This window comes from Equus przewalskii, chromosome 24 (genome assembly GCF_037783145.1).
Source record: "Equus przewalskii isolate Varuska chromosome 24, EquPr2, whole genome shotgun sequence".
In the NCBI taxonomy this organism is placed as follows: Eukaryota; Metazoa; Chordata; class Mammalia; order Perissodactyla; family Equidae; genus Equus; species Equus przewalskii.
In genome coordinates this window covers 26,319,887-26,332,108 of record NC_091854.1, presented here as the reverse complement: position 1 = coordinate 26,332,108, position 12,222 = coordinate 26,319,887, and the positions used below count along the sequence as shown (strand labels likewise).

General features: G+C 38.4%; 1 long non-coding RNA gene across 1 annotated transcript in view; it reads left to right on the top strand.

Annotated features, from left to right (window-relative positions):
• LOC139079137 (uncharacterized) overlaps positions 1–12,014 on the top strand; it is a 76,965-nt gene extending 64,951 nt beyond the window's left edge. Inside the window, exons 3-4 of the long non-coding RNA XR_011532470.1 lie at positions 10,162–10,247; positions 11,543–12,014. This is a non-coding gene — a long non-coding RNA (uncharacterized lncRNA). The remainder of the gene's footprint in view (positions 1–10,161; positions 10,248–11,542) is intronic.
• Positions 12,015–12,222: the final 208 nt, after the last annotated feature.

The following is a 12,222-nucleotide window of genomic DNA, read 5'->3' as shown; positions in this document are numbered from 1 at the left end:
GACCTCATAATGGCAGGTGGTGGATGTTGTAAAAAAACATCTTTTAAAAATCACCTTTAAAACTGATTGGAATCATATGGTGGGCTTTTAAAATTCCAAGGCTCAGACCCCACTCCATATCAACTGAATCACATTCTCTGGAGCTGAAACCAGACATCAGTATTTTTAAAAAACTTCCCTGGCCATTTCCCTGTGCAACCAAGTTTGAGACCATTGCTTAAAAATAATACCCTAAGTAGTTACCTTGTGGAGATCACAAACCTATATCTACATTTAAGTAGAAAAAACTACTATCATTATGCAAGTGTAGTTTTATGCCTTGAAATAAAATTTATTGGGACTTTGTAACGCATGTATTCGAAAAGTGCTGTATCTCAAAAAACTTAGAGGTTAAGATGGTGGGATGGTTAATGTTATGTGTCAACTTGACTCGGCCATAGGGTGTGCAGACATTTGGTCAAACATTTTTCTGGGTGTTTCTGTAAGGGTGTTTTTGCATGAGATGAACATTTAAATTGGTAAACTTTAACATCAGATTACATTAACACTTTAATCAGTAGAGTAAAGCAGATTGTCCTTCATAATGTGGTGGGCTTCATCCAAGCAGTTGAAAGCCTAAATAGAACAAAAAGACTGATCCTTCCCCAGGTGAGAGAGAATTCTTCAGCTGACTGACTTCTGACTTAGTCTGCAACATTGCTCTTCCTGCATGATGGCCTTCCAACTGGAACACCTGTTCTCCCTGGGTCTCCCACACCATCTGTCCATCCTGCAGATTTTGGATTTACCAGCCTTCATGATGCGTGAGCCAGTTCCTTACAGTGAATCTCTGTCTATCTATCTATCTATCTAGCTAGCTAGCTAGCTAGCTAGCTAGCTAGCTGGCTATCTGTCTACCTATCTATCTAATATCTATCTATCATCTATCTATCTCTCTATCGATCCCCTGTTGGTTCTCTGGAGAACTTTGATTCATACAAATGGTATTTCTGGAAACCTGTTACTTGTCTCAGAAAAGTGGTTCCAGTGGTCAGTAGGATTTTGATGTTAAGAGGCAAGTGAAGAGTTTAATAAAATTATTTCATGAAATTTCAAGGTGGAAAAAAGTAATATTTTTAATATAGTGCACTAACTTACAGGGTGCATTTGATATAAAGCAAATATGTAAAAAAAACAAATTAAGAATGCATACTTGGGGCTGGCCCAGTGGTGCAGCAGTTAAGTTCACACTTTCCACTTTGGCGGCCTGAGGTTCACTAGCTCGAATCCCGGGTGCAGACATATGTACTGCTTGTCAAGCCATGCTGGGGCAGGTATCCCACATAAAATAGAGGAAGCTGGGCACGGATGGTAGCTCAGGGCCAATTTTCCTCAGCAAAAAGAGGAGGATTGGTGGCAGATGTTAGTTCAGGGCTAATCTTCCTTAAAAAAAAAAAGAAAAAGAAAAAAAAGAATGCGTATTTGACTTTAAAATTTACATTCTTATTGGTATATATAAAATATGTAAAAAAATAAAATATGCATATTTGACTTTTTAAATTTACATTCTTATTAATATATGTATATTCAATCAGGCTCTTACCCTCATTTTTATTGTACTTGTGGTTCCATTTGGATATTGGAAGACCACCTTATAAGCTAGGTTTCCTTATGTGCAGGCATAAGTGGTAATTTCACTGAGCTTCAGCTTTCTTACATGTAATAGGGGATAAAATAATACCTACTCCTTAGGGCTATTGTGGGAATGAAATGAGATAATTAACATAAAGTCTTTAGTATCGTGCCTGGCATATAGGTATTATTCAATAATTGTATCTATATATCTTTTCTTTAAAAGCATATTATAAGGAAGGAGTTGAAGAAAGAATTGCTAGAGTTAAATTGATTTTTTTGTAAGTGTTGGGAAATTCTTAGTGTTCAGATAATTGAAGACAGGTTCTATTATTTTGATGTCATTTGTCCAGGTAATTTCTCTGCGCAAACACAAGGACACATTCTTCACCATATATTATTTTTGGGAGAATGGAGTTGTGCTAGCATTCTTCTCTGTGGCTAGAAAAAACAGCTGGGGTAATGAGTTATTGCTCTGTGAAGAAGAGACTATTAATTCTTAGTGTAAGCCTAAGAGAGAGGGTATAAATTGCACCAATTTGGGGGAAATATATAAAATATTGTATAATTTTTAATTGTTTTCAGGAACAATTTATCTTCCCTCTCTATCAGCAAGATAAGCCTCCTGTAAAAGGCCCCAAGAATGACTTCTCAGACACAAAATCTTATTTCTGCATCTAATTTTTTTTGATGTGTGTGAAGAAGACTGGCCTTGAGCTAACATCCAATGCCAATCTCCCTATTTTTGCTTGAGGAAGATTGGTCCTGAGCTAACATCTGTGCCAATCTTCCTCTATTTTGCATGTGGGATGCCACCATAGCATGGCTTGATGAGCAGTGTGTAGGTCTGTGCCTGGAATCGAACTTGTGAATCCTGGGTCACTGATGCGGAGCATGCGAACTTAACCACTATGCCACTGGGCCTGCCCCTCTACATCTAATTTTTGACTAAAAAATTATAACTGTATATTTTTATTCTTAATTATATTCAATTATATAATTATATTAACTATATTAATTATATAATTATATTAATTATATTTATAAATTAATAATTTATTCTGAAACCAACTTTTCCTTTTAAAACTTCCATCAAGATGACTTTTAAAGGTCATGTACAAGCTTTTGTACAAAAACCACTCAAGGTGCATTTTTTACAGTAACCACATGAGTACCTATTTGTTCATTCACTCACTGTTTTTCAGTGTCAAGAATGTGTAAGAATGTTTCATGTGTCATAAAAAATGCATAATTATGGTCCCTTTCTTCGAAGAACATAGAGGCCTTTCTTACTCTCCTAGCTGAAGTAGGCTGTGTCTTCAACACAATCACCCACTACCCCATCACTCAATATTTTTCTCCATAACATATCTAAAAATAGATAAGTTCCTCGAGTGCAGGTAGTCTGCTCCCCTAGAACAGCGCCTGACACTAGAAGGTACTCAATAGATATCTGTTTATTGATAGATTGTCTTCCTGATACCTCTCTAAGACTTCATCATCTAGACTGGCTTCAAAACCAGTCCACACTTGTATCATAAACTCTGCCCATTCCCATCTAGTTCCGTGCCTTCCTACACCCCGCCAGAGGCACTGAGCCCAGGTGTCAAACCCTCTGTCTCGCCCTGCCTTCACTCTTCTGAGACACTAGTTAGCTTTCGTCAAGGCGGTGTGATTCCTTACTGCAGTAAACCTAGTAAGTTTAACTTTGTTTGATCTTCAGGTTTTTCTGATGGACTTTGAGGGAGCTGAGTTGACAATTCATGCCCACTTTTTATAATACTCAGCTGAAGAGTCATTTCCCTTGGTAAGCCTAAGGTGTCCCTTCAATTCCTTGCCCAGGTACAGTTAATCCTCCTCTCCCGTACCCCCACACCTCACTGTACATACATCCCAGGTTCTATCAGAGTGTGATCCTGTTGTTAGACTGTTTGTCTTCCCTCCTGAACTAAAAGTCCCTAAAGTCAGTGGCTGTGGCTTTCATCACTATATGTTCTTAGCACTGCTTTGAATATAGAATGGGTGCTCAACGATGTTGAACTGTTGACTGCTGTACTGAATGAATGAATAAATGTATAACCAAGTGCAGGTAGAGAGACTTACCGTAAGATCAGAAGAAAGGTGACTGCAGTAGTTTACCAATGAGGTAGTGAGCACTGGTGAGTCGAAATGAGTAGCCTCGCCCAAGATGTACCCATCAGGAGAGTCCAAGCACCATTGGGAAAATTCCAAGAACCAACTGAAAAGAAAAATTAGCCCCGTATTTCTAGAAGTGGTTTTCAACCCAGGCTGCTAGGATGTTAAAAAGAAAATCCAATGCCTCTTTCCTGGGCACTCCTCGGCCCACCACTCTGATTTAATTTGTGGGGCAGGATATTAGAATCTTTTAAATGCGCTCCTGAACCCCTAAGGAGCAGTTGAGGTTGAGAATCATTGGTCTAAATGCTCAGTGTTGCTCTTTCTTCTGTGCTATTTCTCTGACATGCTCTCAGCCCAGTGATTCTCCAGGAGGTGTAGTTAGTAAGAGGACACGTCAGATCCTCCTGCCAAGGAAGCTTAGCGGAATTTTGTGTGAAAGACATGGGATGACGGTGGGTTAGGTAGTTTAGAAAGTGTATTCAATATAAGCAACTTTTTTTTTTAATTTGGAAAAAGACAAAAATTCTATTGCTTGTGTAATTCAAATTATGAAAAGTAAGTGCTGGTAAGAAAACAAAGTACTGCATCCTCAGCAAAGGCACTCTCCTTCGGGAGTTACTTAGAAAGGTTTTTTTGTGGGAAAGACTTGAAATGTGAATGTTTATCAAAAGGCAACATGTGTTTAAAAGATAGTAAAATTCTGTCTTTGCCCCTAGAGTTAGAAAAGTGCATGCATGCTCCTCTCTGCTTCCTTAGCAGCCCCTACTTGCTTTGGTCTGCACTTCTCATGTGCTTAACTTGCAAGCACTTAAAGGTAGGCAGGCTTATAACCCTTTCTGTTTATTCTCAGGTTTAGTGCCTGGTGACACTCAATAGGGGTTGATTGACTAGAAAGAATGAGGGTAAATTAGGAATGAAACATGTACATTTGGCTAGATTTAGCAAGAGCATGATGCAAATGAGGTCGTGGATGTGGTTTCATGCTGGATCAGGGCCAGATGGTTACTCAAAGATGTTGTCCCATGACCCTGTAACTGCTCCTTCAACCTAGCCAGCTGCTGTGCATATGCTGGTGCATCAGAGAAAAATCCTGCCACTATTAACAGTTCAGAGGACGAGTTCTAGAGATGGTGGTTATTAGCACCACTCTGTATCAAGGCCAGCTGCATTTATTTTTCTGCTTTACAAATTAGAGAACATTACTTCTCAAAGAGTGGCTGTAAGAATTGAGTGAATTAATGTGTGGGAACATATCTACAATAATAACCAGAAAATTTTTCACTAACCACCCATGAAAGAGAACAAGTTTGTCATGATACTGACTCTGGGCAGAAATATTTTAGAAAGGATTCAAGAATCAGAAGAATTGTTGGACTAGATGGATTTTAAGGCTCCATCCCATCCTGAGAGGCTATTATTTTAATTCTCTCATTTCATAGATAAAAAAGGTAAGGCACAGAAGGATAAATGGTTTGCCATATGGCCATCTCTTACTCATCTCTTGGGATTCAGGTAAAACATCCTTTCTTTCAAGAGGACTTCCCAGATACCGTTTCCCCTAACCCGAGTTCTCTCTCTTAGCACTCTACTGCTCTATCACAAGTTGTAACTCTATATTTATTTTTGTGATTATTTATTCAATGTTTTTATCCTACACTAGATTTCAAACTACATGAAGGTAGAAATCAAGCCTTTTTTCACCATAATACATAACCACCCAGAGACTAGCACAGTTCTCTGCCCATAGAAAGCTCTCATATATTTGTTAATTGAATAGACAACAAATTAATTAATTAATTAGTTAGTTAATTTTAATGTATTTATTCATGCCAACTTACAAAAAGGATTTTAAGTGTATAAAGGGCAATGTATTATCTGTTTATTTACTCATTTGTTCACTTACTATTTTATTTTTATTGAAAAGATTAATTAATATAAAGTTTTCACATCTGGCTAACTGTTTTCTTTTCCGCCACTGCTTCTATCATTATTCTTGGCAACTTCAATACCAATGAAAATGATTAGTTCAACACTCTGGTCTCTGAGGTCCATGATTTCCTTAATTTTGTATTTTATTCTATCCCGCCTTAGACACCCCTATTGGACCCATCCTAGAGAGCTGTTTTTCAGACTGGAGATTGTGACTTATTATTAGAGGTGACAATTAATTTAATAACTATCATTTAAAAATGGGATTGAAATAGAATTTAAAATATCAGAGTGCATTTAAGGATAGGTATTGCATTGTGAAAATTTGTATGTGTATGTGCACTAAATATCTATGTAAAACTTCTTTCCTTCTGAGGGTTGTGATGTAAAAAGTTTGTAAAGTACTATGGTAGATGTTGTCATCATTAATAACTGCAGCACCTCTGAAACCTCAATTTTAAGCAGCCAATTTTTTTCCCACTACTGCTTTCCTTCCTAGCTCCTTTTCTCCACTAGGTCCATCTAACATTTTATTATCCCATGCAGACCTCCAACTCATTGACTCCAACATTTTTTTATTTTCCAGTGTTTCCTCCTTCTCAAGTTTCTCCTTGCCCAGTTTACACTCCAGGGTCTATCACGGTCACTGGAATCAGCCTCAACTCCCTTGTTACCTTTCCTTCCATTTCACTGAACTGGCAAAGCCAATTATCTGCACACTCTACCCTGTACCTGATCAGCCTGGAGTGTGGCTGCAGTTCTGGAGGCTTACCTTTGCAAACTGGTCTCACTTTGTGTTTATGACCACAGGTCTGTAGTGAGGCCTCAGAAATATCCAGCCATCTTACTAGACTTTCCTAATAAATTTGCTTTCCAACTCTGAGGTGCTTTCACACCTTCTCTGTCCATTAACCTCCAATATCAGCGATGCCCTCTCTAATTCCCTGTAGTGAACTTACTCATTTCCTGAGGAAATCAGACCCTCTACAATTCAGCTGAGTCATCCTTCTATGGACAAATTTCCTCCATACTTTCACTCCTACCCAGATGCTCTCCTTTTAGTCTTCTGACAATGGACTACCCCCACTGTTATCAAACCTCCTACTTGCCACCTGACATATACCCTGTGAATTCCCATACATGCACTTCGTTTCTCTGCTTCTTAGCCACAAACGGATCATAATATTCTAGCTGGGACAAACACTGTTTGTTTTATTTTTTAAAAAATTCCTTATGCTTCCTGTCTTGCTGGGTATAATAGCAAGAGGACTGAGTAAGTTGGAGAAGCATAGGATGGTGCTGGTTGGGGCATGACAATATGTTGCCTTGAGCAGCCAGGAATAACCCAGTGTTGTTCTGTGCCTATTGAGGCTCCATAAATGGAGAAATAGATAGTAAAGGAGAAGGGGAATGAGAATACACTTCCACTTCTTAAATGTTCTGAGAATTGGCCCTGTATCTATATTATAGTTAGATAACACATTTTCCTAGTAAAATTGTCTAGCAGTTATGGGAAAGTATAACAAGATTTTTCCCCCTGCCCCTGCAGCCCACATTGTCTCTTTAAAAGTACGATCTGTATTTCCACTCCTTCCCACAGTTATTATCCTGATGCAGAAGGCAGAAGAGTTTAAAGGTCTTCTCTCACTGGGACCTTGAAATACTCATTTGTAGAGTTGACGGGAAAAAAGAGCCTCTGTTTTCAGTCTCTTCTGATGCATGTATTTCCATTTCCTGACCTTTCCAAAAGTGACTTTCAGAAGCAATAGTTGTCGAGAATGGAAACAATATGGACAACGCAAACTTTTTATCATATTCTATCTCAAAATTGACCTCGTGGTCATCTTTCAAAAGCCTCTTCATATGACAGGTTCACTCGCGTAGGGAAATTCGTGGCTGCCAAAGTTGCTTCCAAAGCATTGCTTGGAAATATCTGCATTTGATCTCACCTCCTCCAGTATGTATTAATGGTATTTTAGGTTCCTATTTTAAAAATATTTTAAAGTACTTTCTCATCTATGATGGCCTTTCACTCCAGAGATGACTTTACAAGTCAGATAAGAGGGTAACAGACTTAGAGAAATTAAATTATTGAAGTTACCGAGTTGTGTTTGGTTGGCTTTCTAATTAGAGCAGAACCTGGTGGTGGAACCCGAATCTTTGGAACTTGTAGCTTTGAGTATTCTTCACTACGTGATTGCATTACTCTGTTGTACAGGGGCCCATCAATGTTCACCTTCTCCCTTTTTAAGGACCGGTATGCCCCAAGAACAACCTTCAGTCAAAAGCGCTTGTGGTTAAACAGTTAATATTGACCAGGTTGAGTGAGGAGGGAGCGGGCCCGAGGTGTGGAAACCCTAATAAGAGACTACAATGTGTGAAGACTGGGAGGCAAAGGAGAGCTTGCAGGTGGTCAAGGAGCTAAAATAGGTTCACCAGGGCTGAGGTGAAGAAGGAGAAGCCGGGAGGAGCAGACTTGACCTGAAATAGTGAAGGGCGTAGGGAGTCTTTAAGGCATGTTAAGATGTGCGTCTGATGTACCTTTAGAAAGAAAATGTTTGTTGAATGATCTAATCCAAGTCTCTCACTGTAACTTTGGGAAAATGAAGAATCCAAGAGCTTAGATAAGTTACTAAAAGCCACAAATCAAATTCAAAGCAGAGCTCGGACTAAAATTTAGATCATTTATGATCAAATGATGATTTCCTTATGCTATTTAATTGGTCTAATTCAGTTCTCAGTATTGCCTGTTGCCAGGTTATTAGAATGACCTGGACGTTTTTAAAAACTATAGCGGGTTGAGCCCCCTCCCCAGAGATTTGATTAAATTAGTTTGGAATGGGGCCTGAGCATGAGCATATTTTAAAAGTTCCCTGGGAGATTCTAATGAGAAGCTAGACAGAGAGCTCCTTGACTACATTATAGCACTTTTTTCTATAATAGCTAGTGTAGCTAATGCTTGTTTTCCTTTTTTTCTTTTTGTATTTTTAAAACTGAAAGAAAAAGGATTCTTCTTTCTTATGAGTCCTGTGTTTTGCATTTTTCTTTAATGTTCTCTGTCTTAATGGATTCATGCAAAAGGAAGAGCTTTGATCTCTAGGAGGTTAGGGGGTTAGGAACAGTTTCTCAACTGTAGGTAATGGTGATAACGTACAATTATAAAAAGCTCTCTAGGTAATTCTCCTAGATCTGTCTCCCCGGTGTTGTCCCAAGCTGGGGATCACTGTTCTAATGCACATAAGGAAGAGGAGTTTGTTTCTGAAATGATTATTTCTTAATCCTGCCTCATCAGTCATGGCTTCATTATAGGGAGGAAAATCCCAGTTGAGTGTCAGTGTATGAAGACAAAGGGACAGATGTCTACAGAGATCATTTGTCTTTACACAGATTTGCCCAACCATGACCATAGTCTGAATTTTTCACCTTGGTCACTCATCTTGCAAATATGTTGCACCACAAAAAGAACCAAAAGATGATGGAATCCATGTGGCACACACATCACCACCAATTCCACCTCTACCCTCACTGTTTTGTACCAAACTACAAGTCAACATTACTCTCTTATTCAACGTAACAACCCAGGGAGAGTTGGATGAACTCTATTTGTCGCTTTTGGAAAACACAAAAGTGGTACCCAGCAAACAAGGCCAGAATTTTTGTCTACCTATAAAGACAGGGGTTATGACTTCACATGTGAAGCCTTGAAAATATGAAAGCTGTTGATCTGGGTGTATGCTTCTAGGATTATTTGAAAGTGTTGCTTCCTCATGCATCTTCCTTCCTCCTTTCTTGTGTTTTTTCTTCCCTCGCTTTCTTCCCCCTCCTTCCATTCCTTTTGATTTCTTTCTTTTTACTTTGTAAAATCATGTTTGTATCTCTCATGTATACCATCTTCTTTGTCATGCTCCTTATCTAGTTTCCAGAACTTCTAATCTTGAATATAAAATCTTCTCTTCCCTCTGCTATGTAATTATCCTGAGATTATTCCTGTGGAATACTCAAAAGTTCTGTTAGCTACACAAGAATTTGAGATAGTATTGCTTTACTTCTGTCCAGATTTCAGATTTCCTTGTTATATTGTTTACTTACTTGTCTAAATTTTGTCTTAAAATTCATTAATCATTATTGATATCACTTCACTCTTCTTGCAAGAAAGACTGTCCTAGGAGTCAATGGTCTTGTATTGGAATAGGAAGTACTCTATTCTGAAAAAAGGGATGCAAGAGTAAGGTTTTGGTTCCCAAAGCAGGCCTGGCAGATCTCTGAGAGAACACAGAGAGGAGAGAGAGTTAAATCAGAGAAGTGACATGTTCCTGAATTATGTGTGCACTGGGAGTGTGCTTGCTCTGTGTGGTAGATAATGGGTTCTCCCTACAGGCATTCTCCAGGTCAACAAATCCTCTTTTGAAAGATTTCAAATCTCTGCCCTCAGCTCAGAATATTCTCGTTAATGCCAATATTTATGGCCCTTCTGTTTTCCAGAGTAATTTGAAAGAAGACAAGAATCAATATACTTCGTATGAGCTACAAAGGATAAAGGCAATGTGATGCTTTAAGCCGTCTCAAAGGTGCACATTTTAAAAATTATTTTTAAAATTTCATGTAAATCCTTTCCTTCTAATACGGCATTATGAGATCTTTTTCCACCTTGAGCTTTTCTCCAAACACATGTAATTGCTCCCTCTATTATTTGAAAGTGGTTTAGAGAGAATGCTTTAGACGAGATGTGATAAATCACATTGCCTCTGCATACTTCACCCTTCATGGGTGCGGGCCCATTATGCTTATGAGATCTCATGATCTTCCACCCATAAACATTTGTGGTTCCCACGGACAAAGTTATAAAAATTGTGTTTTCTTTGAACAAATTTACAAGTCTAAAACACATATACAAATAAAATATCTATATGCATGATTTCATTTGGAGATAATTTCAAAAGTCTCAATTTGAGGCCCCTTATCCATGTAAGGCCCAGAGTACAGACCCTCTCGTTGCTCTCCCGCTCATGATAGATTCTTTCCTGAAGCACTGAGGGTCAGAGTTTCACTCTACACGTTGGCATTTGGGTCTCTCACCCCTGTCCACAGGCACACTACAAGGAGATATATTCCATATGTCACCTAACAGAAAGGTGAAAACCACTCTAAGACCATACTTGCCCATCAAGGCAGTTATACTTGACGGGCAGGCAAATGTAAACTATCCAGGTATAACATTCTTAATCCTGGCACGGCCATAATTCTAGAGGTCTGATGCTCAAGTGGGAACCAAATAATTCATTAGTCAGATTGAAACCATCCAAATTCTTTGATGTCACTAGGAGTAGTGCTTTGTCTCTTTTATATTTGCATTTTTAAGGTGCTCCAAAATTTATGAGACAGATTATTTGATTTTTAGATATCAAGGAGAAACAAAAAAGTTAGAATACCCAAGAAAGGTATTATTTAGGATCTTGTAAATCTGGCTTGCCTCTCTTCTCTTTGCTAACTCTGAAACAATTTTAAGGACACCAAAGACAAAGAACAAGTAAGATTTTCTACTGTTTTCTTTATACAACTCAATAAAGCATTAAACAATGTTTAGATAGAATCTGTACCACTTCTCAGCCTTCTCTTGGTAAGCTTTCTATATCAAATGCCTGAGAAATTTTGGAATTCTCAAATGAAGAAGGAGGTAGATGTGATTTTGCTTGCAACCTATTACCAAGCCTCATGGGTTTGACAGGATAATGCTTCAAAGATGGGGAGGTGTTCTGTATTCTCTCATAACTTTCTCAGCACAGTTATGAAATGCATAGCCATTGTGATATCTGTGGCAGAGAATGCTAATTTTTCTCATATTTATTTTCTCTTGTACCTTTAGTTATAGATTCTCCTCAGTCAAGTCGGCAGTGCAGCTAGACACAATATTTCTCAAGCTCTCATGTCATGTCCAGTGGGATGTGAGTATGAGTGGAACTTCCACATCATATTCTTAAAGAAAGCTGCTTTCCTTCTACCTCTTTTTCCCCGTTTCCATGGGCTGGAACTGACATGGGGAGCCAGCCACGACCACATAATTGAGGGAAACAGCCTACAAGAACATTTAAGGACAAAACATGGAATGAACAATAAAAATGAATGAACCTGAGTCAGGAATGGCTTTGAAAGCAGCAGTCCTGCCTTCGATGGGTAGTTAGAAAGATGGGTGATGATGATGATGATGATCTCTCTTGGATCACCTACCAATCTCTGGATTGTTATGCGGTAGAGACACTCCTATTTTGTTTGGGCTACTGTGTTTTTGGTTCTCTTTTTTGCTGCAGCTTAACAATAATAAAACTAATATAAATATCATTCCTTTTTTTTTTTTTTTACCTGACTTGAGATCCCAGGGAACATGCACCTTCCCTATTCTCTAATAGAAACATTAAAATGACCAGTGAGGATAATTTTGGACATAGAATTTTGATGAAACTTTGTATAATGACATATTCCCTTACGTTATGCTGATAAGGCTTAAGCTCCTGGGGCGGAGACGTTAGTATTAAAATGAAGCCAACA